This window comes from Zea mays, chromosome 6, assembly GCF_902167145.1.
Source record: "Zea mays cultivar B73 chromosome 6, Zm-B73-REFERENCE-NAM-5.0, whole genome shotgun sequence".
NCBI lineage: Eukaryota > Viridiplantae > Streptophyta > Magnoliopsida > Poales > Poaceae > Zea > Zea mays.
Genome location: NC_050101.1, coordinates 93551484 through 93575760, shown reverse-complemented (window position 1 = coordinate 93575760; position 24277 = coordinate 93551484). Strand labels below are relative to the sequence as shown.

The 24277-nt window shown below is 43.0% G+C and overlaps 2 pseudogenes across 3 annotated transcripts; both read right to left on the bottom strand.

Annotated features, from left to right (window-relative positions):
• Window positions 1-13429: 13429 nt before the first annotated feature.
• Window positions 13430-16890, bottom strand: LOC103629562 (protein kinase superfamily protein pseudogene; annotated as a pseudogene). The gene is made up of 4 exons (NR_163487.1): window positions 16811-16890; window positions 15015-15245; window positions 13996-14469; window positions 13430-13629 (listed from the first exon to the last, which is right to left on the bottom strand). The product of NR_163487.1 is annotated as a protein kinase superfamily protein pseudogene (transcript).
• Window positions 16891-16994: 104 nt separating this feature from the next.
• On the bottom strand, window positions 16995-23026 carry LOC109940171 (U-box - DEAD helicase pseudogene; annotated as a pseudogene). 2 transcript variants are annotated; one of them, XR_004850210.1, is made up of 6 exons: window positions 21888-23012; window positions 21713-21778; window positions 20872-21019; window positions 20580-20748; window positions 17323-18569; window positions 16995-17158 (listed from the first exon to the last, which is right to left on the bottom strand). The product of XR_004850210.1 is annotated as a U-box - DEAD helicase pseudogene, transcript variant X2 (transcript). The 2 variants fall into 2 exon arrangements; XR_002262713.2 differs by having other exon boundaries at window positions 17323-20748; window positions 21888-23026.
• Between the last annotated feature and the right edge of the window lie 1251 nt (window positions 23027-24277).

Genomic DNA, 24277 nt, shown 5'->3' with positions numbered 1-24277 from the left:
GCAATTAAGCATGCATCTAGACCGGCCTCCTCTTTTGCAAAATCAACTAAGTATAGTTTGTCGTCTAATACACCCTTAAAAGCTAATGAACCATCACTCCTTCTAAAGACAGACACATCTACATTTGTGAATAAGCAATTATATCCCATATTGCATAATTGACTAACGGACAACAAATTATACCCAAGCGACTCAACTAAAAACACATTAGAAATGGAGTGCTCGGATGAAATAGCAATCTTTCCTAACCCTTTAACCTTGCCTTGATTCCCGTCACAGTATATGATTGAGTCTTGGGAATCTTTGTTCTTGACGTAGGAGGTGAACATCTTCTTCTCCCCCATCATGTGGTTTGTGCATCCGCTGTCGATAATCTAGCTTGATCCCCCGGATGCATAAACCTGCAAGGCAAATTAGGCTTGGGTCTTAGGTACCCAACTCTTGTTGGGTCCTACAAGGTTAGTGACAATAGTCTTAGGAACCCAAATACACGTTTTATCTCCCTTGCATTTTGCCCCTAATTTCCTAGCAATCACTTTCTTATCCTTTCTACAAATAGCAAAGGAAGCATTGCAAGCATGGTAAATTGTAGAATATTCATTACTTACTTTCCTAGGTACATGAACACCATTTCTTCTAGGCATATGATGAACAACATTTTTCCTAGCAGAATTTCTATCATGCATAATGGAAGAACTTGAAGCAATCATGGCATGTGAAACAACATCATTGTAACTTCTATCATAATGAACATTCCTAGAATATCTCCTATCATGGTACATGAAAGCATGGTTCTTTTGAGCACTATTAGCCATAGGGGCCTTCCCTTTCTCCTTTACGGAGATGGGAGCCTTATGACTAGCCACTTCATCCTTAATTGAGGGGTGTCTACCAATAGTGTAGGCATCCCTTGCAAATTTTAGTTTATCAAATTTATTTTTGCTAGTCTTAAGTTGGGCATTAAGACTAGCCACTTCATCATTTAACTTTGCAATAGAAACTAGGTGTTCACTACAAGCATTAACATTAAAATCTTTACACCTATTGCAAATCACTACATGTTCTACACAAGAGTTAGATCTATTTGCTATTTCTAGTTTAGCATTTAAATCATCATTAACACTTTTTAAACTAGAAATGGTCTCATGGCAAGTAGATAGTTCACAAGAAAGCATTTCATTCCTTTTAACTTCTAAAGCAAGAGATTTTTGTGCCTCTACAAATTTATCATGTTCTTCATACAAAAGATCCTCTTGCTTTTCTAACAATCTATTCTTATCATTCAAAGCATCAATTAATTCATTAATCTTATCAATCTTAGTTCTATCTAAGCCCTTGAACAAACTAGCGTAGTCTATTTCATCATCGCTAGATTCATCATTACTAGAAGAAGCATAAGTAGACTTTCGAGTGTTTACCTTCTTCTCCTTTGCCATGAGGCAGGTGTGATGCTCGTTGGGGAAGAGAGACGATTTGTTGAAGGCGGTGGCGGCGAGTCCTTCGTCGTCGGAGTCGGACGAAGAGCAATCTGAATCCCACTCCTTTCCAAGGTGTGCCTCGCCTTTAGCCTTCTTGCAAACCTTCTTGTTCTCTCTTTTCCCATTCTTTCCTTGTTCCTGGTCACTATCATTATTGGGACAGTTAGCAATAAAGTGACCAATCTTACCACACTTGAAGCAGGAGCGCTTTCCCATCGTCTTGCTCCTTTTGGGATGCTCCTTGCGACCCTTTAGCGCCGTCTTGAAGCGCTTGATGATGAGTGCCATTTCTTCCTCATTGAGCCCCGCCGCCTCAACTTGTGCCACCTTGCTAGGTAGCGTCTCCTTGCTACTTGTTGCCTTGAGAGCGATGGCTTGAGGCTCATGAATTGGACCATTCAACGCCTCATCGACGTATCTTGCCTCCTTGATCATCATCCGCCCGCTTACAAACTTCCCAAGTATTTCCTCGGGCGTCATCTTGGTGTACCTAGGATTCTCACGAATATTGTTTACAAGATGTGGATCAAGGACAGTGAAAGACCTTAGCATTAGGCGGACAACGTCGTGGTCCGTCCATCGTGTGCTTCCATAGCTCCTTATTTTGTTGACGAGGGTCTTGAGCCGGTTGTACGTTTGGGTTGGCTCCTCTCCCCTGATCATTGCGAATCTCCCAAGTTCACCTTCCACCAACTCCATCTTGGTGAGCATGGTGACGTCGTTCCCCTCATGCGAGATCTTGAGGGTGTCCCAGATCTGCTTGGCGTTATCCAAGCCGCTCACCTTATGGTATTCATCCCTGCACAATGATGCTAGAAGAACAGTAGTAGCTTGTGCATTTTTGTGAATTTGCTCATTGATAAATAGGGGACTATCAGTACTATCAAATTGCATTCCACTCTCTACTATCTCCCATATGCTTGGATGGAGAGAGAACAAGTGACTACGCATTTTGTGACTCCAAAATCCGTAGTCCTCTCCATCAAAGTGAGGAGGTTTACCAAGTAGAATGGAGAGTAAATGTGCATTTGAACTATGCGGCATACGAGAGTAATCAAAAGAAAAGTTCGAGTTAACCGTCTTCTTTTTCTCGTAGTCGTTGTCATCGTTGTCCTTTTGGGAGGAAGAGGACTCGTCGCTGTCATCGTAGTAGACGATCTTCTTGATGCGCCTCTTCTTCTTCCCTTCCTTCTTCTTATGACTTGAGCCCGAGTCAATAGGCTTGTCGTCTTTCGGCTCATTGATGAAGGACTCCTTCTCCTTGTCGTTGATCACTATCCCCTTTCCCTTAGGATCCATCCCTTCGGGCGATTAGTCCCTTTCTTGAAGAGAACGACTCTGATACCAATTGAGAGCACCTAGAGGGGGGTGAATAGGTGATCCTGTAAAAACTTGAAACTTAATGCCACAAAACTTGATTAGGAGTTAGCACAATAAAGCCAAGTGGCTAGAGAGGAGTTCTTGCAAAACACAATAACCACAAGAAGATCAACACAGATAGGCACAGTGGTTTATCCCGTGGTTCGACCAAGTCCAACACTTGCCTACTCCACGTTGTGGCGTCCCAACGGACGAGGGTTGCACTCAACCCCTCTCAAGCGGTCCAAAGACCCACTTGAATACCACGGTGTTTTGCTTTGTTTCACTATATCCCGCTTGCGAGGAATCTCCACAACTTGGAGCCTCTCGCCCTTACAATTTGATGTTCACAAAGAAGCACGGAAGTAAGGATGGGATGAGCAACGCACACAAGAAAAAATCAGATCACAGATACGCACACAAGTCACAACTCGAGCTCACAACACAACCCGGAGAGTTCTCTATTCAAATGGAGCTCTAGTTGCTATCACAAAGAATCAATTGCGCAGAATTGGAGCCTTGGTGCTTAGGAATGCTTAGAGAATGCTTGTTGTACTCCTCCATGCGCCTAGGGGTCCCTTTTATAGCCCCAAGGCAGCTAGGAGCCGTTGAGAGCATTCCAGGAAGGCAATTCTTGCCTTCTGTCGCCTGGCGCACCGGACAGTCCGGTGCACCACCGGACACTGTCTGGTGCGGATTCCTTTCCTATTATGGCGCAGCCGACCGTTGAAGATCCAGAGCCGTTGGTGCACCGGACACTGTCCGGTGCCCCCTTCTGACCGTTGGCTCTGCCACATGTCGCGCGCGGATTACGCGGCCGACCGTTGGCCCGGCTGACCATTGGCTCACCGGACAATCCGGTGAATTTTAGCCGTACGCCGCCGATGATTTCCCGAGGACGGCCTTTTCACCAGAACCAGCCTGGCGCACCGGACACTGTCCGGTGCACCACCGGACAGTCCGGTGCACCCAGACCAAGCAGCCTTTTTGGCTGTACACAGCCAACTTCTCCATAATTGTTTCTCCTGTTTCTACCACTTAGACACAATACATTAGTCTTCAAAACAATGTACTAAGTCTAGAAACATACCTTTAATCTTGATTTGCACTTCTTGAGTCCTTGGCATAATTTATCACTTAAGCACTTGTGTTGGCCACTTAATCACCAAAATACTTAGAAATGGCCCAAGGGCACATTTCCCTTTCAGTTCCGCCGATGCCGTCCCCACCTACCAGGTTTATTCTGTCGTAGCGCCCCCTGATGATGACTCCGAGGGTGACTCTCTGCCTCCCCTAGCCTCTTAGACCCCTGATGACGTTGGGGTTTGTATTTAAGTTGTCTGTATAGATTGTGTTTTAGACTCTTTTGCTTTTGAATCCTGTTTATTTATCGTATTATTTTTCCGCTTGTTTTATGCTCATCGTCCTTCCTTTCTGTGGAGTCCTCATTAGAACATGAGTTACCTCTTAGGAGGAGGATAGTGAGTGAGGAAACCATGTCCCTAAGGCATAGGTGCTCCCACGGCTCGTCTATTCTTTCTAATCGGGGTGTCTTGTTCCCTAGGGTTTCGTTTTATGACTAGGGCGAGGGCACAGAACTTGTTTTTAAAGAAAAAGTGTGATAAAATGACAAAGAGGGGGCTCCCCTTCTAGCCCCCAAGGGAGGCTCGGTCTTGAAGACAGGGTCGAGCCTCACTTGAAGGCCATGTTTTATTATTCATGAAAGTTTTGAATACAAATAGGACTGGAACTCTAGGGGTAGAAGCGACAAAGCTATTCTGTAGAGTGTAAAACCGGTATACTAGCTGTGCTCGCGGTCATGAGCAGCTTAGGACTCTCGCATGATTAACTTATGGAATTAAACTCAATTTGTCATTTGCATCGCATTGTGGTTTTATTATTAATTTTGATCTATTATTACTCTGGTTTGGTATTTACTTATACTTAGTAACTGCTAATAAAATTTGACCAACTTATTAAAAGCAATGCTCAGCTTTAACCATTACCTATTGATCAGCCTTATACTTCACATATGCTCCCACCTTTGGTGAGTTTATGCACATTATTTCCCACAACTTGTTGAACTATGATCTTTTGTGAGCTCACCCTTGCGATATATAAACCCCCCCACAGGTGAAGAGCAGGTAGCCCACGAGGAGGTCTACTATGCGGAGTACGAGCTTGTCTAGGTGGCATCTCCCAGTCAACTTTATGCCTCCAAGGAATAATTATTAGTTCGCTTTATTGTTATCATTTATTTTTGTAAGACACTTCTGCAAGGTAATAATGTTTGTGACATTTATCTCTATACACTTGGTCATTATATAGGTTGTTCTTCTTTGGCGCACATATGAGACGCACCCAGCTTTACCCCTTAAATTCAGGTGTGACACCCAGACTCGGGGAAAATGGAATACCCCTCTACAAGATCTTAAGGAAAAGCAACCATTTCTCTTGGACGACCGAAGCCTAGGAGGCCCTCGATCAGATAAAAGTGTTCCTCACCTCGCCGTCGGTTTTGGTCGCACCCGATCCTAGCGAAACCCTCCTCCTTTACATTGCAGCCACCACCTAGGTGGCCAGTGCTCCACTAGTAGGGGGAATGAGAAAGCGAGGGACATGTACTCAAGGTACAATGACATGTGTACTTCGTCAGTGAGGTGTTGATAGAGTCCAAGACATGATACCCTCAGATCTAGAAGTTGCTCTATGTGGTCCTCATCTCCAAGCGGAAGCTGATCCACTACTTCGACTGGCACCCCTTGTCGATGGTGTCCACTGCACCCCTTGGCAAGATCGTCTAGAATCGGGATGCGTCCGGGCGCATCTCGAAGTGGTTCCTTGAGCTCAACGGACTTGACATCAACTATGTCCCTAGGACCGCGATCAAGTCATAGGCCCTCGCCGATTTTGTCATGGAATGGACGGAAGCGCAGGAACCACCACCAGTGGAAGACCCGGAGTACTGGAGAAAGTATTTTGATGGCTCCTACCTCAAGATCGGAAGCAACGCGGGTATCGTCCTCACATCGCCTCCACTTTGACGCTACCAACAACGTCATTGAATACGAAGCCTTCATCAACAGGCTCCAGATCGTGGGCGAAGTGGGAGCATGACAACTCCTGGTTAGGGGCGACTCCAAATTGGTTGTCAATCAGGTCATGAAGGAAATCAAGCCATGTGATCCAAAAATGTGCGGGTACTACGATGAGGTACGTAAGCTCAAAGAAAAGTTCAGGGGCTTTAAGCTACAACATAGTTATAGACATTTCAACATCGAAGTCGATGATCTCTCAACCATAGATCAGGGCGAAAACCCGTCCCAGGTGGAGTCTTCGCATTCAACCTCTACAAACCCTTATTAAAAATCAAACAGACAGAAGGGGGAATTATTGAGGGGACAAACGGCCAGGTCACCTCGCTAGCTCGCGATGGCAAGTTGGTCGCAACGACCGAAAAGCAAGATTGGCGCCAACCCTAATCAACCGATTGACTTACGGAGCGCTACTAGGCATTTATCTCGTAAAGCAAAGTCCATCGTGATCATTGATGGAACGCTCTATAAGAAAAGTGCCTCGAGTATCAAGCAAAGTGCATAACGCTCGAGGAAGGACGACATATGCTCTACACGGAGGAGCATGCGGACACCCCACGACCCCCACACTCGCTCATCGACAAAGCCATGGCCGACTCGAGTAGGTTGTACATACCTGTGAGGTTTGCCAATACTACGCATGACAAACACATATGCTAGCACAAGCCCTCCAGAGCATTCCCATCACCTGGTCGTTTGCGGTTTGGGGTATGGACATGGTCGGACCATTCAAGAAGCGCCCGGGGCTCCATCCATCTGCTTATGGTGGTAAATAAGTTCATCAATTGGATCGAGGTCAAACCAATTGCCATACTCAAATCATACGAAGTTGTCGCATTATTCCAGGACATCGTCTACCGTTTTGGGGTGCCCAACTCCACCATCACCCATCACCGACAAAGGAACCTAGTTTATGGGAGAACCATTCCTATAGTTTTGCGATGACTTCAACATCCGTGTCGACTGGACGGTGGTGGCACACCTGAAGTTCAGGGTAGGTTGAGCGCACGAACAACCTAATCCAACTAGGCCTCAAACCGCGAATTTTTGACAAACTGAAAAAGTTTGTCGGGCGATGGGCGGTCGAGCTACACACAGTACTCTGAAGCTTGCTGACCACGTCATCCAAGGTGATAGGCTGCATGCCTTTCTTCCTGGCGTTTGGGGCAGAAGCCATGTTGCCCTTGGAACTAGAATACGGCTCCCCGAGGACTAAGGCTTATGATGACATATGAGCAGCTGCGGACGCACTACTCGTCGTCGACCTGCATAACAAAGAGCACAACACAGTTGTGATTCGCTCTGCCAAGTATCAACAAGACTTGCGACGCTACCATGACCGACGAGTGCGTGGCAGATCATTTAACGTCGGAGACCTGTTGTTATGAAGGGTACCGACCACCAAGGACAAAAATAAGCTCTCTTCACCGTGGAAGGGACCTTACATCATCGTCCAGACCGTGCGCCCGAGAGCCTACCGACTTAAGGACAACAACAACAACTTACTACCTAACACATGGAACATTGAGAACCTAAGAAGATTTTACCCGTGAGTAAGCAAACTCAGTCCCCCTCATCTTCGCAACCGAGAAAGCAGAACATGCCGACTTAATTTCCACGTCCTGCTCGGGGGCTGGGAGAGAAGCACCCTAGGATGCATCGTCGAGACTCAAAGGATCGACCGTGTAAAAGCACGACATTCGCAAAGGTCGTCGAGAAGAAGCAATTTTGCAAAAGAAATCTCCATGATCAAGTGTTCGCCCATCTAGATAAAGGGTTCAATACAAAACATATGATAAGAAAAAAACATAATTCCTAAGCATTGGGAGGCGGCTCTAGGCTCGAGGGACCCCCTCAGTAGCATCCTCACGTCGACCTGGCTGGCAAGCGAGCGAGCGTGAGGGCGCACTTGTTCCTCAATATTATCCAAGTCCTTGTCGCTTCGACCTGTGATGAACCCCTCTGCGATCACGCCTGCGTCGATCTTGTCAAAGTGGGATACCATCTGACCCAAGGTCAGGCTACCCCTGTGGAACGCCCCTTTGAAGATCGTGCGCTCCACATGACCGGGTAGCGTTCACATTCGATCAGTTAGAGGTACCTGGGCCAACAATGGAGGAGCAAGGTTGTCTCACACCTCACTCGTGGCTAGGTGAAGCTCTTGCAGCTTGGCTCTATGCTCCTTCAGAGAATCTTGCACTTGAACCTGTGTGGTAATGGCGTCATCACAAGCGATCGAGAGCTTGCGCGCTTCATGAAAGTCACCTAGAGGGGGGTGAATAGGCGAAACCAGAAAATTATAAACTTTGAACATGCACTTCACCTGGGGTTAGGGTTAGAAATAAATAATAGTGAGTTCGGAGTGCGGAAGATAGTTCTTCTTGCTATGAGTTGCTCAATCAATGCGGATAACTTTGGGAGCCAACTCAAGAGATTGTAGCAAGAGAACTTTTAGAGAGAGAGGAGAGGGAAGAAACAAATTGAATGGTGAAGATCAACACAAGTGGACAAGGCGATTTGTTTCCCGGGGTTTGGTTCCAATGAACCTACTCCCCATTGAGGAGGCCACAAAGGCCGGGTCTATTTCAACCCTTTCCCTCTCTCAATCGATCACTTAGACTGGTTGAGTGCTTCTTCTTAATCTCACAGGTCACTTAGACCCCGCAAGCATCACCACACAATTAGGTGTCTCTTGCTTGCTTTACAAATCACTTGGAAAGTTTAGAAGGAAAAGAAGAAAGCAACCAAGCAACAAGAGCAACAAATGGAACACAAATCACCCTCTCTCAAATCGCTAAAAACTTTTGATCACTTGACTTGATTATAGCACTTGGAGAGGATTGAAGTCTTTGAATGTGTCTTTGGAGTGTATTCTTTGCTCTTGTATTAAATGGAGAGAGTGGGATGCTTGGATGACTTGAATGGTGGTGGTTGGGGGTATTTATAGCCCCAACCACTATTCTAGTCGTTGGTTGAGTTCTCTGTCGACGGGCACATCGGACAGTCCGGTGCGCACCGGACACTGCACTGTTCATTGTTCGGTGTGTGCCATGTCAGTTGACCATCGGGGTTTAGAGCAGTCGACCGTTGACTTCGCCTATCCTTATGGTGCACCGGACAGTCCGGTGCGACCTGACGTCGCAGACTGTCTCTGACCTTCTGACATTCTGAACCTGTAGCAGTCGCGTGACAGTCGACCATTGGCAAAGATGACCGTTGCTCGTAGGCTCACCAGACAGTCTGCTGATTTTAGCCGCTAAACATTGCGAATTCCTGAGAGCGGTCAGTTCGCTGGGCACGCTAGCCTGGGCACCAGACACTATCTCGTGCGCCATAGGCTGGTGCAAGTCTGTTTTGCTCCATACTTCTAAAATTCCTACAAGGGCCATTTTCCTTATATGTGTACTAGGTATATACCCGTGCGTTGCTACGGAGTCAACGTGTTAGATTAAAATACATTAAGATACACAATGACTATACTCTTGTTAACCCCTTTTAAATGTTAAAGAGGTTTACATACCATAAATATACATATGTGCTTGTACTTTGCCATGAAAATTTAAAAGAAAATCACCAAATTCATGCACCAGTTTGTTGTAAGATATAAATATTTAAAAAAATCAGAAAAGATATAGTAATCTAGTACATTGTTCTAAAGAATGCAAGAAAGCACAACACAAGACATGTGTTTTCCAATTTGCACACATGTATCAACAAAAACAACAAATCAGGATGCTTGTAGCATAAAATTTAAGTTGAATTGTGAAATGCAAGCAGAACATATGGGTAAACCATGCTATAATTAATATGAAAACTGGACATAGAAGCAACAATATTTGAAGATAATGCGGCATACATAGTGGTGAAATTTGCTCAGAGATATTACAACAACTACATGGCTCAATGCTATATTCTTGTAGAATTTACAATAATACCATATGTTGTTCGAGTAGTGCAATAAAGTATAACCTAAACAATTATTGCAATGAGATATAATTAATGTGACCACCCAAAATTCCTCATGTCCATAGTAATAAAAATAGTATCGGGTCCTCAGTTTTCCAAATTCAACGATTTATGTAGGAGAATAAAAACAAGCAAATGCACTTTGAAGATGCAAGACTGTTATTGTGCTTGTGTGTACCTACCAACCAGACACCTTGAATCTCTCCATAGCAAATGAAGACAATGGCAAAACATTTGAGGAACAATGCTCCTTTTAGTGAATGTACTAATTAAATTAAAGAATCAACTAATCATGCTCAGGATTGAAGTAGGATACTCACACTGCAGGACCTTGTTCATATTGTGAGGCAAACACAAGTAGCACAAGAAATCCACCTGTTTGGTTGGACCATACCATGCGAATGCATATTCTCAAACTTTGCTACATTATCAGGTTGCCCTATGGATAAGAACATACGATGAAATACAAATTTTAAATGTTGACTTATTGCAGAAACCTGTTGGAGGATAGGAAGATGTGCACAACTCATATCTTGGTATATATTCATACACCTCGATAAATGTGGTGGAACCTCCACTCAGTTCTATGCAAATCCCTAGCGATAAGTTCTTGTGACGGTCATTACGGGTGCTAGGTGGAACCGCTCCTGTGAGCCACGGCTGGATCTGGGGGAGGAGGGCGTGAATCCGACCATGGCGTCCACAATGACAAGGAGATCCAAGGGGGAGCGGGCTCCCCACGCGGTGGTTAAAGAGATAGTTGATCTATCTATACTTGAGAGAGGAGAAAACCATGTCAGCTATTTATGAACCCGAAAGACCTAGAAAATCAAGTAATAGATTGGTCTTATTTCCCTTTGCTTGTCTACCCATAACCTTTCTCTTGGGAACCAAGCTGAAAGGGGTCAGGGCCACGTCCGTGCACCACACACATCTATTGTTCGCTCTGTTACATCCAACAATATTCAAACTGGATTTCTATTCTTGCGCAAAAAATGAATTGGTTTTGTTCTAATTTCCAACACCAAAATAAAGTATTAGTTGTTATGGCTTCATAGAAAAAGGCAAGTATAATACTTACATGTACAACAACATTTTCCTAAAAAAATACTCCACATGTAGTTCATCAACAACTGTTCTCCTTCTGTGAAAGACGATGTGATAAATAATGCAGCAACTATCACTCTTTTTGACAATGACTCATTGGTAAAAACTTATGTTTTGATAATACCCCTATACTTTGTGAAGGCAAGTGTGGTGCATGATTTCTAGAGCCAAACAAGTGACTTATTAGTGTCTAATGTGTTCTATATAAAAGAAGAGACTTCATGCTCAAACTTCATTGTGTGTGAAGTTTTTTTTCTATGGCCTTTCAATACCAATATCAAGTAGATGAGATTGTATAGCATTGAGTGCAACATCTCTTGTTCGTGTCTTGCCTACAAAGATAACATGATTGGTAGGTGTTGTTTAGTTGTCGATGTGTTGGTGGGGACATGTTCCATATGCATAGAAATTCAGACAATAGTATTAGTACTCATTTAGACGTTCACACTGCATATTGATTTTCTCAATAGCATAATATGCTCAGGACTCCATAGAGAACTTGATATGAAAGAACTTATCTGTGTATGTATTCAATTCTAAATAAACATGGTTTTCTGAATTCTAAAATTTAACATGTTGATGTTCTAATGCCCACCAATGAGAAGATTAACTAAATAGATCTACACTATCGACCTGAAGCCAGAGATAAAAATGAATGCTATTAACGAATTTGGGAGATTAGAGTGCCAACTTTACCTCTTCTAGAGTCCAGCCGCCCTTGGATGAGCGGCGTGCTGGACAAGTTGTCCTCCTGAAGCCAGAGATAAACAAACATGTATAAGAATTAAGAAGGAATATGCATAATGTAAAACATGATGAGTGGTACCAATAAGCGGATAGAAAGAAGCAAGATTAATCCAATTGCATATAGACACATATTAAAAAAATATTGTCCATCTCCATATTCTATGTCTCTATCTAATAAAACTCAAACAAAACAAAAAAGTGTGAACCACATACTGCACAATATCCCTTTTTTCAATTGTCATGCATACACATATGTTGAATTTGTCTAATGCGCTACCCAACAACACAATTTTTCCCCACAAAAAAGGTAAGTTGTGTAACTTAAATGCAATACACGATGCAGTAACAATCCTTATACTTTCAGTGAAAGGGGCACTGACTTAATGATAGTCATATGTACCACTGTACCATTAGGTATCTAAACCTGGGTTCAGATTTGTATCTTGGTGTTACTCATAAACAAAAAGGCATGTATTATAAGAAAGCCTAATGAGTGGTTCTAAGAAACCGGAGATTGCAGAAAATATGAATTTAGGGCTGACTCCCATAAGTTATGATCAACAGAACTCTATATGACATGAACAACTTTGTAACATATTATGTGAAAAAATATCTCCAAGGAACAACACAGATATAAATTATCAAGTAAATCTTACATAGAAGCAATTGGTGAGATTAGTGGCACCAAAGAGAAGCATGATGTCACAAGCAAAAGAAAAAAGGAATGTTCAGACATCTACATGGTACCGAGAAATTTGACTGAGGTTTTATATGATGTTAAGTTGGGTAAAGTATGAAATCTCACTTCAAGCCTATACATAAGTCAAGATTCCAATCACATCAGAGCTCAACACACACAAAACACACTTGGGATAACAAGCGGGCTACACCCAAAGACATCTGCACCAGGTTTCTTCTTAGTTTGCCTATATCAGAATTCAGAAAAAAGAGGCTATTGGTTTAGCGCTCGAGAAGTGAGAATTTAAGATTAGTGGATAACCTTGGTCCTTTGGTCCTTCCTTCACAAGAAAGGACACTTCGCATGATTTATGTCTCAACAAATCTGCCTCCTTGCTGATGTAGTGGCAATAGAGACTCTTAGTGCAAGACACCTGAATTATTGTAATAAAATATGTACGACTCATGTGTACATTTCTAATCCCTATGTGTTTAAATGCCTTTTTATAGCTGCTCAAATATCTAACTTCATTTTCCCCTTGTTTCCCCCATATTTGATGACATATCGCATCTGGTGGCAATGGCGCAACAATAGTTTCGACCAATATGTTCTTTGCTCACAAGGTGCCGAAAATATCGTTCATAAAATCATTATACATGTCTTGTTTATCTTGGCTTTATCTGATAGCATTTCCATGTTAGTACTAAGCACTCTAAATAAATTAAGATCAAGTTCTTTCCAAATTCAGGTTGGTATACCAATTTTTGTTATAGGGGGCATTATATTGGAGGTGTGCATAGACATGGTGAACAATTTGTTGGGTATTTATTTTGCTACATATTGGCACTGGTAGGAAGTCATTGTATCTTAGCTGCTATATATCTCAATTCATAGCACATGGGCAATCAATTGACAAATTCTAAATCTCAAATAGTCAAACTAATCAAATATAAATATATTAATATTTAACAAATATATTAACATTTAATAGAGGCAAAAGTATACTGGTACAACGTTGAGAAAATAATGATTTAAGATTAGTGGATAACCCTGTATCCTTTGGTCCTTCAGTTCCTTGGCGTCAGCTTGTGGACAGGAGAACTAATGGTCATGAAGTTTAGCATTGAAAGACTAAAAATCATCCACGCTATTGCTTGCAGGTAGTACGAAGTAGTAGACCACCTCGTCACCAGGAGCCCTACCAAATTCAGATTGATTAGATTATTCATTCTGTCATCCATTCATCCATATTAGTATATTACCATGCTAACAGATCGAGGGAAACACTATTAGCATAGGCTATGGCTCGGCTCGTGAACTTAACATAAGGTCACACCAACTTATGTAAAAACTATTTTTCTTTTCCAATTTTTGCTCAGATTTTAGCTCATGCTTCTTAGAAGACTCGGTCCTGTAGGCATTTACAACAAGAGAGATTTTCAAAAATCTAGTGGCCAAGCCCAGAGAACAAAACATTTAGATCAAACAGAATGTTCTCATCAGAATTTCAACCTATATTAAGACATTGATAAAGATAAACAGAAGATTAAACGCAAAGGCATACCAGTTAAGCAACAATGCAGGCTTCTGCCAGCAGCAAACTCTCCAGCGTGTAATGTAACAACCAATTAAACATTGGGTTAAATTGGAGATTTTTTTGGTAAATATCCCCAAAGCAAGTGAAAATTGTGAATTGGGAACACAACGTTGAGGTCCTCCGCAAGGCCGGCACCGAGCAGAAGCTTCAGGTCCCTCCTCACCTATGCGCATAGAAACTCCACTCGCTCGGCAGGATGGGAGTTTCATCAGGAGGAGGTTTAGACAAGCGACCGGGCCTCACCTTGATGATGTATTGGAAGCAAGCGGCATCGCGATGCTGGTTCCAGTGCTTGTACACCAGGTGTTCCGGCACCCCCGCCTGCATTGCATATGACGCAGAGCAGCCCGTAGCCACTGCTCCTCGTCAGTCGTCTCCCTCCCCAGCATTCATATTGAAAGTTACTAGAACAGGCGGCGCCCTTTCGGGCGCCTAATAGGCCTATAGGAATGATGTAAAATTTGTAAAATGACGTTTATTTAAGAAACAAAACAGTACAATGTCACATAAATAATAACTGCTATAAGACATTTTAAAGAATAAGAATGATTCCCGTTCAAGTTTGGAAATCACTTCATAAAATAAAATCTTTTCAGACACATATTAAGCAGTACTTGTACACAAAATAGCACTTAAACAAAATTACAGTTTGTACTATTTACAATACCAACATATCCCTGTGACCATAAAAAACATGACACAAACAAACAAGTATGTATGAATATGGTAACAAAAAAGAGAGCAGATGGCAATTAAAAGAAAGAAAGAATACACACATCATTTTGACCCAACTCTAAAAGCTTCCAGAAAGGTCAAATATTCCTACATGCTCATCCTGAAAGTAGTAGTAAAAAGAAAGTGTGTGCCACATAATGTGCAAACATGTTCAGGCCGCATCTGGGTCCAGAAAGCTCCACTGCTTGCAACAGCAGTGACGAATCGCCCATCAGGTCAGAGTGGCAGCGACTGAAGGAAAAATTGGGCACCTTGAATTTGTGTGACTCTTTTGTGTGTTGTGATGCCTCCCACTGCTTTGCAAGCCCATCGCCCTCCAGCATCCTGACCACTTCTGACATCTTGGTCCTGTGACCAGGGAAGGACTGAGTACATAGAAGCGCCACTTGCACCATCTCCTCTAGCTCAATGCGGTCATATTTGCTCTCCAGGCCCTTGTCGACAAGTGTGTCCAGCTGCTTTTCTTGGTGCATCTTCTTCAGCTGAACAACATCAATGTCCATTAGCTCAGGTACGATCACATGCTACAAGTTATGTAGACCATATTAAATCGGTATCACGCTAACCGACCCAATTTAAGACGGTTCCCTTCTAAACTAAGTCCAAGCAAACTGAATTTACTGTTTTTAGTGAAGCGAGTAAACTCCTCAAGCTCAAATAGCATGTTAACGCTCCAAAGTTTAAAATATTCTTTCCCACCCCTATGTGATTTAGTTTTTACCCATGTATAATGTTTCATGTGAAGTAAAAGGACATGAGAGCTCAAGCATTGTTTAATACATTCCGGAGTGCTTCAGAGATGCACCCATGGAGTAAGATCAGTTTCTGACCATCACAAGCCAGTACAATAATCTGTGATGGTAGCCTGGTAGACTAAGTGGTGACACCTATATTATTGTCATTCGTTCATCGTAGGGACTTCTGTAGAAAACACAGTAATCCCACCGTTTGAGCCTTAAGCAACAATTAAGGGGCAAACATGTTGTAGGCATGAAACAATTAAGGGGTTCATGCAAGAACACAAGTTCTAAATGGATAAGGGGTTCGTGCATTCATCTCTTGTAGCCCTATGGTTCATCATGCTAGATTTTCATTACAGAACCTGCAGAACTAATGAAAATCATGTAAGAACACAAGGACAAGTGTATTTCCCCAAACACAAAACCTGATATGGTAGTGCATTTCCTCTCAACCTCTCCCTGCCAAGCCAGTAGTTCGACACCACTGCAAGGCTCTTGCCATCTCACCACTGTAGTTGATCAGACTTGCAGCCCAAGGCCTCTACCTAAGGCTGGCAAACATTTGGAAATCATATCTTCACACGACACACCCAGGTTTTGGAGATTCAGGTTGCTGAAGTACAGGACGCGTGGTCAGCAACTCGTCATGATTGTTGACTGCCAAAATCATAATTGAGGAAATGGAAACAATAGGTACGGTATAAAAAACCACTCCCAGGTTATTGAAGGCTTGTGACAATTTTGCAGTCTGGCTATTAATTGTCAAATTATGGCTCAAGTCAGCTCTAGTTGATTTTATTATTGCTGAATTAAGGTTGATTAAAACTTTCATGATTTCATCTTTACAATGTAATATATGCAAATCCTTCAGATTCTATGTCAAAAGCAACAAAAAATCCGAATTGGTTAAAACTTTGCCACCAGATTTTGTTCATATTTAAAGTGAAGTACATGCATGAACAAATATGTATTCATTTTTCCATGTGCCAAATCGACTAAGCAACATCTGGGATGCACAAAGATCACAAAATATTCCCAAGGCATGTTTCATGTCTTCTCTACCAAAGAAATGCAGTGCATATGAAAATTGCACAAGCAAAACTCTTTGTTTTATGTTTCACATACTGACTACAAAAACATGAAAAATGTTTTATTTACTGTGGGTAATCACACCTACAACTGTATACCTACTGATTTGTCCCAGTTAAGCAAATAAGAAACAACAAATCTATCCACTGGTGACAAGCCAAGAGGGGATGCTAAAATAAATGTTAGCCATAATTGGCAGCAGAAATTAGAAACTTCACCTTGCTTCCAAAACGGTCAGAACAACCAATGCGATGGATGTAAAGTTCACGACATGTTCACAAGCCTTCGATAACCTGGGCAAATAATATATAAACACAAAGAAACATGACATGTTCACTTAGGCCATTCTCAAACAGTATAAAATATGGTTCAAATAAAAAAATGTCCAAATTCTTGCCTGCTGAACGTCCAATCCTCGAGCCCAAACATCCGTAGTTATCAGCACATGAGTTGCGCCAGACTTAAAACTCACCCATAATTACATCCCTTTCTTGTTGGGGCATGTCACTATGCATAGCTAATATCGTGAAGTTATTGGTGCACATTTTTTTAGCAAACCAATCCACCTGGTCCAAAAGAAAAATCTCAGATCAGCATCCAAACCATCAATGATGACAAGTGAGCAAAAGTTTTGGGGATAAAAGTAGGGTACGAATAGAAAAAAATAAAAAACAAGGTGCCTTTCTCTTAGTATTGCAGAAAATAACAGCTTGAGTGATGGCGAGTGTACCCTAAAGATCACAAAGCGTATCAAACTTTCACTCCTCTTTCTTAACAGCAACAAAGAATTGTTTGATACCCTACAAATGTGACACTATAAAACTTAGTAGCAAAAAAGACACCAAAATAGTTCAAAGCATAACTCTCAATGGCATTTGACCTCTAGGGTGAGCCCATCACACTTCACAAGGGTCCTAATTGGTTCAGTTGAGAGCTAGCTATCAAAGGTCTACCAGTCCTGGATAGTATTGCTTATACAAGTTTGGTACTATGCTTCTAAGTGAAGTGAACATGCGGGTTCACTGCTTAGATCAAATTGAATATCTAATTTTGGAGGAGCATCGTCACTACAACTACATAGATCTGTTGATTAGTCTGTAACTCCCAATGCAAAAGTAGGTGTGTTGATCTTAAGAACTCTGAAACCACAAAAGTGTTGTTGTCTTATAGTAGAAGTGGAATGTGAAATATTAAAAAAAATGGGTCGATCTTAAGAACTCTAAAAAGAGACAACATGATAAGCAGGTAGCTCAAGACAAAGAATATATTATTCTAGTATATTTAAGACAAAGAATAGCTGGAGTCTTAAATAACAAGGTAAGCTAAAAACAATAATAAATCAAAGGACAATGCCAATGGAGTCTTAATTCTAACAAAGGGCCAAGCTATTAGCACATCCGTACATGTTGTATAAGGTTCTGGAAGAAACTGCTTACTCACCAACCTATTCCCTTATTGTAGAACTTGTTCATATAATCTCATGTATATATAATCTATCAATAAAAACCACAACATTGACGATGGCCCAGTATCTAAATGGCCCTTCCTGAAAGAGCAAAGGTTGGCATACTTCTAAAAGACTATTATCCTAAAGAACTGCACTGCTCCCTATTCCCAGGTGTATGGACATGCCGTTTCCTAAAATACTACAATGGCTTCTACACGTATCGATAGAATGGACTCCATCAGGTTATATCCTTTGAGCTGCTAATAACGTAACTGCAGAAGCCAGATACACTTACCTTCTGAAGAACTCCTATTGCTGCTTGCAGTGGTGTTAGGTATTCATAAGAGATCCGAAGATTAAAAAACTTTGAAAAGCAATACTCTTATGAATATTTGTATACTATATTATATATACAAACTTAAAAAGAGAACAGAAACTGTGCTTGATCATGTACAAGAAATGAAGAATGCAACTGCAGTTACCTTGTCGGTTAGCAGTTCCCATAGAAAATCCCACTTCGTGCGACCTATCTAACACAAGGGGAAATCAGTAGTAAATTGTTAAGTAACCCTAGTTAGGGTTATGTGGGTAAATTGTTGATGTAATCTCCCATGAAAGCAACAAAACAATGGTCAGACTAATAACATAAAGAGACCGAACATAATTTACATTAAAGTTACAGTTGTTTTCTGTTTTAGCACAAGTTATCATACATAGAGGTGTAACATAGCGTAATGATCAAACTTGATACATCAGAAAACTAATCAAAAATAAGATGTAGGAAACTAATCCAAAATAAGATGAAGATATAGGAAACTAATCCAAAATAAGATGACAGGATCCAAGCCTATGTTAGGTGATGTGCTTAGGGACAGACACCACAGCGGGAGGTATATACATGATATTATATTGGGGCTAATGCAATCCACATAATTATATACATAAACCTTAGAAAACTACAAGCGCAACTTCACTTCATCTATAAAAGTCAAGCGAACAGCCTAGTCCATTCACAAAAGGCAAGCACGATCAATTGTCATGTGTTCAAACTTCAGTTTTCTTGAGGCTGCAAACAACAAATACAAGAATGTGACTCCATAAATATTCCATATGTCATGTTCCATCTACCAAAAAGGAATTGGCATCTGAGTTCATTGTATTTCACAACCATTTAACTCTAAAGTGATTGATTGTCATCAAGGCCAAATTGTATACGGGAATGTATACGACACATGCAAAGTTAACCAAAATAAATCTTTCACTCGCAACCATTGTTGAGCGGTGTTTTTTCTTAACATACAAATATTTGATATGGTACAGATTAAACTGTGGTCAGAGGACATTCGTAGCTTTCCGCATAGTTTTACTTTTACTTATGCTGCATCGGTAGGTACTTAAGCAATGATGAGAAAAATAATTCTGAAGGTAGGTTTTTACTATGTAGGCCATCTCATTTACATAACATAGTTCAAGTGAATCTATCATCATTTCCTAGCCCTGTTTAGATATCTACATATTCTTTGCAGTTGAAACAAGCACATATGGATATGGAGGCATTATGCGAAAATAAAGCCAAGCCAGTGGAACCCAACATAGTCGGCAAATGAGATATTTCCTATGTCATTTTAGAGAAAAAGAAAAAAGAGACAACAACACCTTAACTTAGGGGCAGATCCACACTGCACTCAGTGGTGTCCTTTCAGGCTGTGACATCAGTGATTTGAGGAATTACCTCTGTAACCCTACTGCTATGCAAATAATAATCCTATAGGCTAATGTTTTAGCAAGATAATTTACTGGTGGCACAAGTGAATTAATTTCTTAGACCAGCCTCTGCCTTAACTCATTATACTATGGAATAGAGTCATCGTCCTGTATTTCAATGGTAGTGTTGGGCTATGCTCCATCCATTTCCATGTAGGTTACAATATAATAGTGTAGACGATTATAACTGTGAGATCATACACAATCTCACAATCCGATCGAATTAACGAGCTTCACAAAATTAAACTGGTGGCATCAAGGCAAAGAAAATAGTGGCATGAAGGCAAAGAAACATTGGACGATATATTATCCTATCTAAGTGAAAACATGGGCTAACTATTAGGAGCCAAAGGACTACACATAGAAGTTGTAGGGTGTTGCCTGTTGAAAGAATAAAAACATATTAAATTACATTACGATTTGTTTAGAAAATAATTCTGTCCCATGGGAGGATTCTACCAGTCCCAATGTGATGCTGCTACTGATCCACTTTCTATTGTCCATAAGGATAGCCTTGGTATGCTTGCAAGCACAGAAGTTGAAGAGAAGAAGCAGATAAAGTGCTAGTATTCATGCAAAGCTAAGAAAAGATGGCCCATGAATAAGCTTGTTGTTGTTGTTGTGTGTAGCAGATTCGTTCTCGAACAAATAATAAGGTATAAAGAAATAGGGCAGCATCACATGAACACAAACTACATTGCATGATGTTAATAGAGAATCAAGCATCACATGAACACAAATTACATTGCATGATGTTAATAGAGAATCAAGCATACCGGGTGTAGTAAGCAACAACTCTGCAAGTAAGGTATTGTTAGATAATTGGTTAACTCGTGTGCCTAGTTGGTTCCAGGTGACCTCGCGATCGTATATAGCCTTAACAACAATCCCCTTGCCTTGTCCGTAATAGCGAGCAATAACATCATTCTCCATCACAAGAGGCAACTGAAAGATACAAGCACCAGTTTTGGTTAAGTGGCACGAAATTACTTTGCTCCAAGCTGGGCTAGCTCTATCGAACGAAATAAAGGGAAATACCAACAAGCTAATAATAAGTGGGAACCGCACCTAAGGTATGATAAGAATAAACAAACCACCAAGGGCGCATAACTCAAGCTCCCAGACACTAGCAGAGCTATATGTCGAAAAACCTAGACCATGCCCCCGTGACTCGAATTGTTGTAATCTGCCAGGCACTTCTTTCACAGTATTGCAACTACAAGAACAAAAAGATCACATTTAATGACCTGTCCAAAAATAATAAAGGTTTCAGTTTAAACAAATGTATAGGTCATGCTTAAAATAACAAAAAACCTAGCTGCAATGAAACTATTTGGAAATTGTTTGTCAAACTAAAAGGGGGCAGTAAGGTAATGTTAGCTTTGTGGTGTCGGTCTGTCCGTTGGATATTGTCTTTTTGGTGTCTATTATTTTATCTCCAATGTTTCTTGTGCCCTTTCACTGTATTACACTAAAAATTGCTAGAGTCCAGCCGAGGCACGCAAATGTGTGCCTTACTTTGAATATGACCAAAAGACTACCAGATTACCTGCTTGTAAAATATTCAATATGGTCATTCACTCATTACACCAGGCCAACGGAGGTTCAATTCGTTGATGTATATAGGACAGTTAAAACTAAAAAATGTAAAGTTTTACAACAAGGTCTAGGTGTCTACTGTCTACGTAACAGTTTATTAAAAAACCAGGTCAATTACACAAATCCTAATAAGAAAAAGTTTCAGGCACAAATTCACCAGAAAATGCAGGATGAGTAAGAACGTGTCTTACTCTGGAAAGTTGGATGCTTTCCGATAGAAGACAGTTGAAAAACGAACCTAAACATTGGGGCAAAATAATCGGATACCTAAACTCTGAAGCATGACAGGACAAAGACAGGTGATACTGACCCATTCTTGCTAGCCGATTCACCCACCCAAGGATTGATCTCCTGACCAAGTTCTTACAGACATCATCTGCAAAATGGTTGCAATTCTTATCTCAGTTTTGTTCATCTCAATGGAAGTAGCACTGATCGAACTGAACCTCTAGATGCCAATTGACCAAGACACACTATCTCCTTACCATGAACAAGATCATCACGTGGATGACATGCACAAGATGCTGTAGGAGTATGCCACATACAACGGTGCAGAGGCTGACGAATTTCTCCTCCTCCTCGTCCAGTGTGTGGAGCCTGTACTGCTCAAGCGGGTGAAGGATCAACTGGTAGCCGTCGGTGTACACCCAGTAGAGCACGATGGGCAAGAAGGTAACTGTGTATACCCAGTAGAGAATGATCGCCATCACGACATGAATTTAGCACAAACATCTTTCCCAATCCCATCAAAAGATTTGCAAAACAAGATCCAGGACCAAGCTACGGACCTCTATGTAGCATTCGATGAGCTGCCGCTCGAACAAGAGCCCTGACTTCGTCGACACCACCGGCTCATTCGGTACCTCGCCCGAGAACAGGGATAAGCGACACGGGACGAGTTAGCTAACGAAGCGACAGATCAGCTGATCTAGGGTTAGGAGATAGACATGCGAGGGAGGGAGAGGGGCATTACCTCTGTTGAGTCGAATCCGACGGGAATGCCCATCATATTCATCATCTCCAGTTCCTCCGCATTCACTTAGCCGTCACCCACCGCCGAAGGCCTCGACGCGACTGAGAGTGGCGGCGGTGGTAGCGGTCCCGATCCGCCGACGGAGACCGGGATCGGGAGCGTTTCCGCTCGCGCTCGCGGCGGACCTCTCCCATGAACCGGAATCTTGGGCGCTCGGTCTGGCTCGTCCTCGGAGCCGGTAGCGGCGTCATAGGTGGCGTGGCTGGGAGGTCCAAACTGTTGCGGGACTCCGGCAGCCTCACGGACGCGATGCTCATTCTGTTGAATTGAAGAAAAAAAATCGTGTCCGACACACGCGTTGGCACGCCATGGGCGGAACCTGCGCCGAACGCGGAGGAGCGCTCAAAAGGCGTCGGGTTTGAATAACTTAGATTGGAGTATGGCTATATTATCAAAGATCGAAGAAACGACCAACATGGTGGTGGGGTTGAAGAAATGGCCATTTCGGGCTTGTGGCTGGCGTCGCGGTACGTGGCCGGGCGCAACGCATGCAGCGTCGCTGTACATGGACCTTGAGCACCACCTCGGCGAGCTCCCAGTTCTGGTGCGCCTAGATCGATAGCACCCTTGCCACCGATAGCACCTGCACACACGCATGACTGGGCTCTCTTGCGGAGGTGGATGCCGGCGAGCTCCCTATTCGGATGCGACTGGATTGACAACACCTTCACCACTAATAGCCCCTACATGCACGCGTGAGTGCGTGACTTGGATCGCTGGCGACGGTAGAGGCCGAGCTGCTGGCTCCATCGACGTCGGGGGAGGAGATGGGGATGTTGAAGAAGCCTTTCGACGGGGTGGGGCGGGATGGCGCGGGCCGCAGACCTTGAGCACCACCTCCTTGCCGAACCCCATAGAATGGAGCACCGTCGGCCTTGGTCGGTCAGGGTTGGAGAAAGTCAGATCGGAGCATGGCACAGGAGAAAGCGACACATGGGCTATCGCGGTGGGGGAGGCGACATTCGCGTGGTCGGAGTAGGGGTTGAGGGTGCGCAACGTGAACGCAAGGCGAGGGCACGGGGCAGGGCATGGAACAAACACAGTCCAGGGGGCGAGGACGCGGGGCGGGCATCACACATGAGTTTCCCAGCAGGGATGACAAACAGGGGCGGAAGGGAGGAAGGTGGACGCGGGGCGGCAGTGGTGGCGAGGGAGGAGGGGGATGTGATGCGTCGTGGGGCGGGGGCAGGCGTAGGCGGGGTGTGGTGTCGCCTGCAATGCACGGGCAAGCGAGCATGGAAGGGAGGCAGTGGTGGGGATCACGGTGGGGGTGGGGGCGCGTGAAAGACGGGAGCAGGGGCATGGTGTAGTGTGGACACCCACAATAGAGTCTTATAGAGTAGTAGAGATATGAACTTTATGCACCTGAGAAAAGATCAAATAGGAAAACTAGTTAGTTCATAAGGTTTGTGTTGGTCGTCAAACACCAAAATCGATTTTAGGAAATGGTTAAGGTCATTTCCCTTTCACTTCATCCACCGCCTCCTTCTTCGCCTCTTCGGCCGCTTTCATAGCGTCATGGGCCTCAGAGAACTTCTTCTAGAGGTCCGAGAAGGAGGGATCACAGAGTAACTATAAGCACCGGGGGCGAACAAAAGCACGATCAATAGCAAAGGAGGCCTACCTTTGGCCACCTTCCGCTCCCGCCGAAGGTCTGAGTTTGCCTCCTCCACACGAGCGTTCGTCGCCCACAAGGTCGACTCGGCTTCCTCGGCCCATGAGCTCGCCTCGTGCAAGTCCTACTGGAGTCGGGTCCTCTCCCTGTGGAGGTGTTTAGCGGCACTGCGCACCTCATCGCGCCTCGAGCGGAGGCGTGTTGCCTCACTATCGAGACGATCAGCC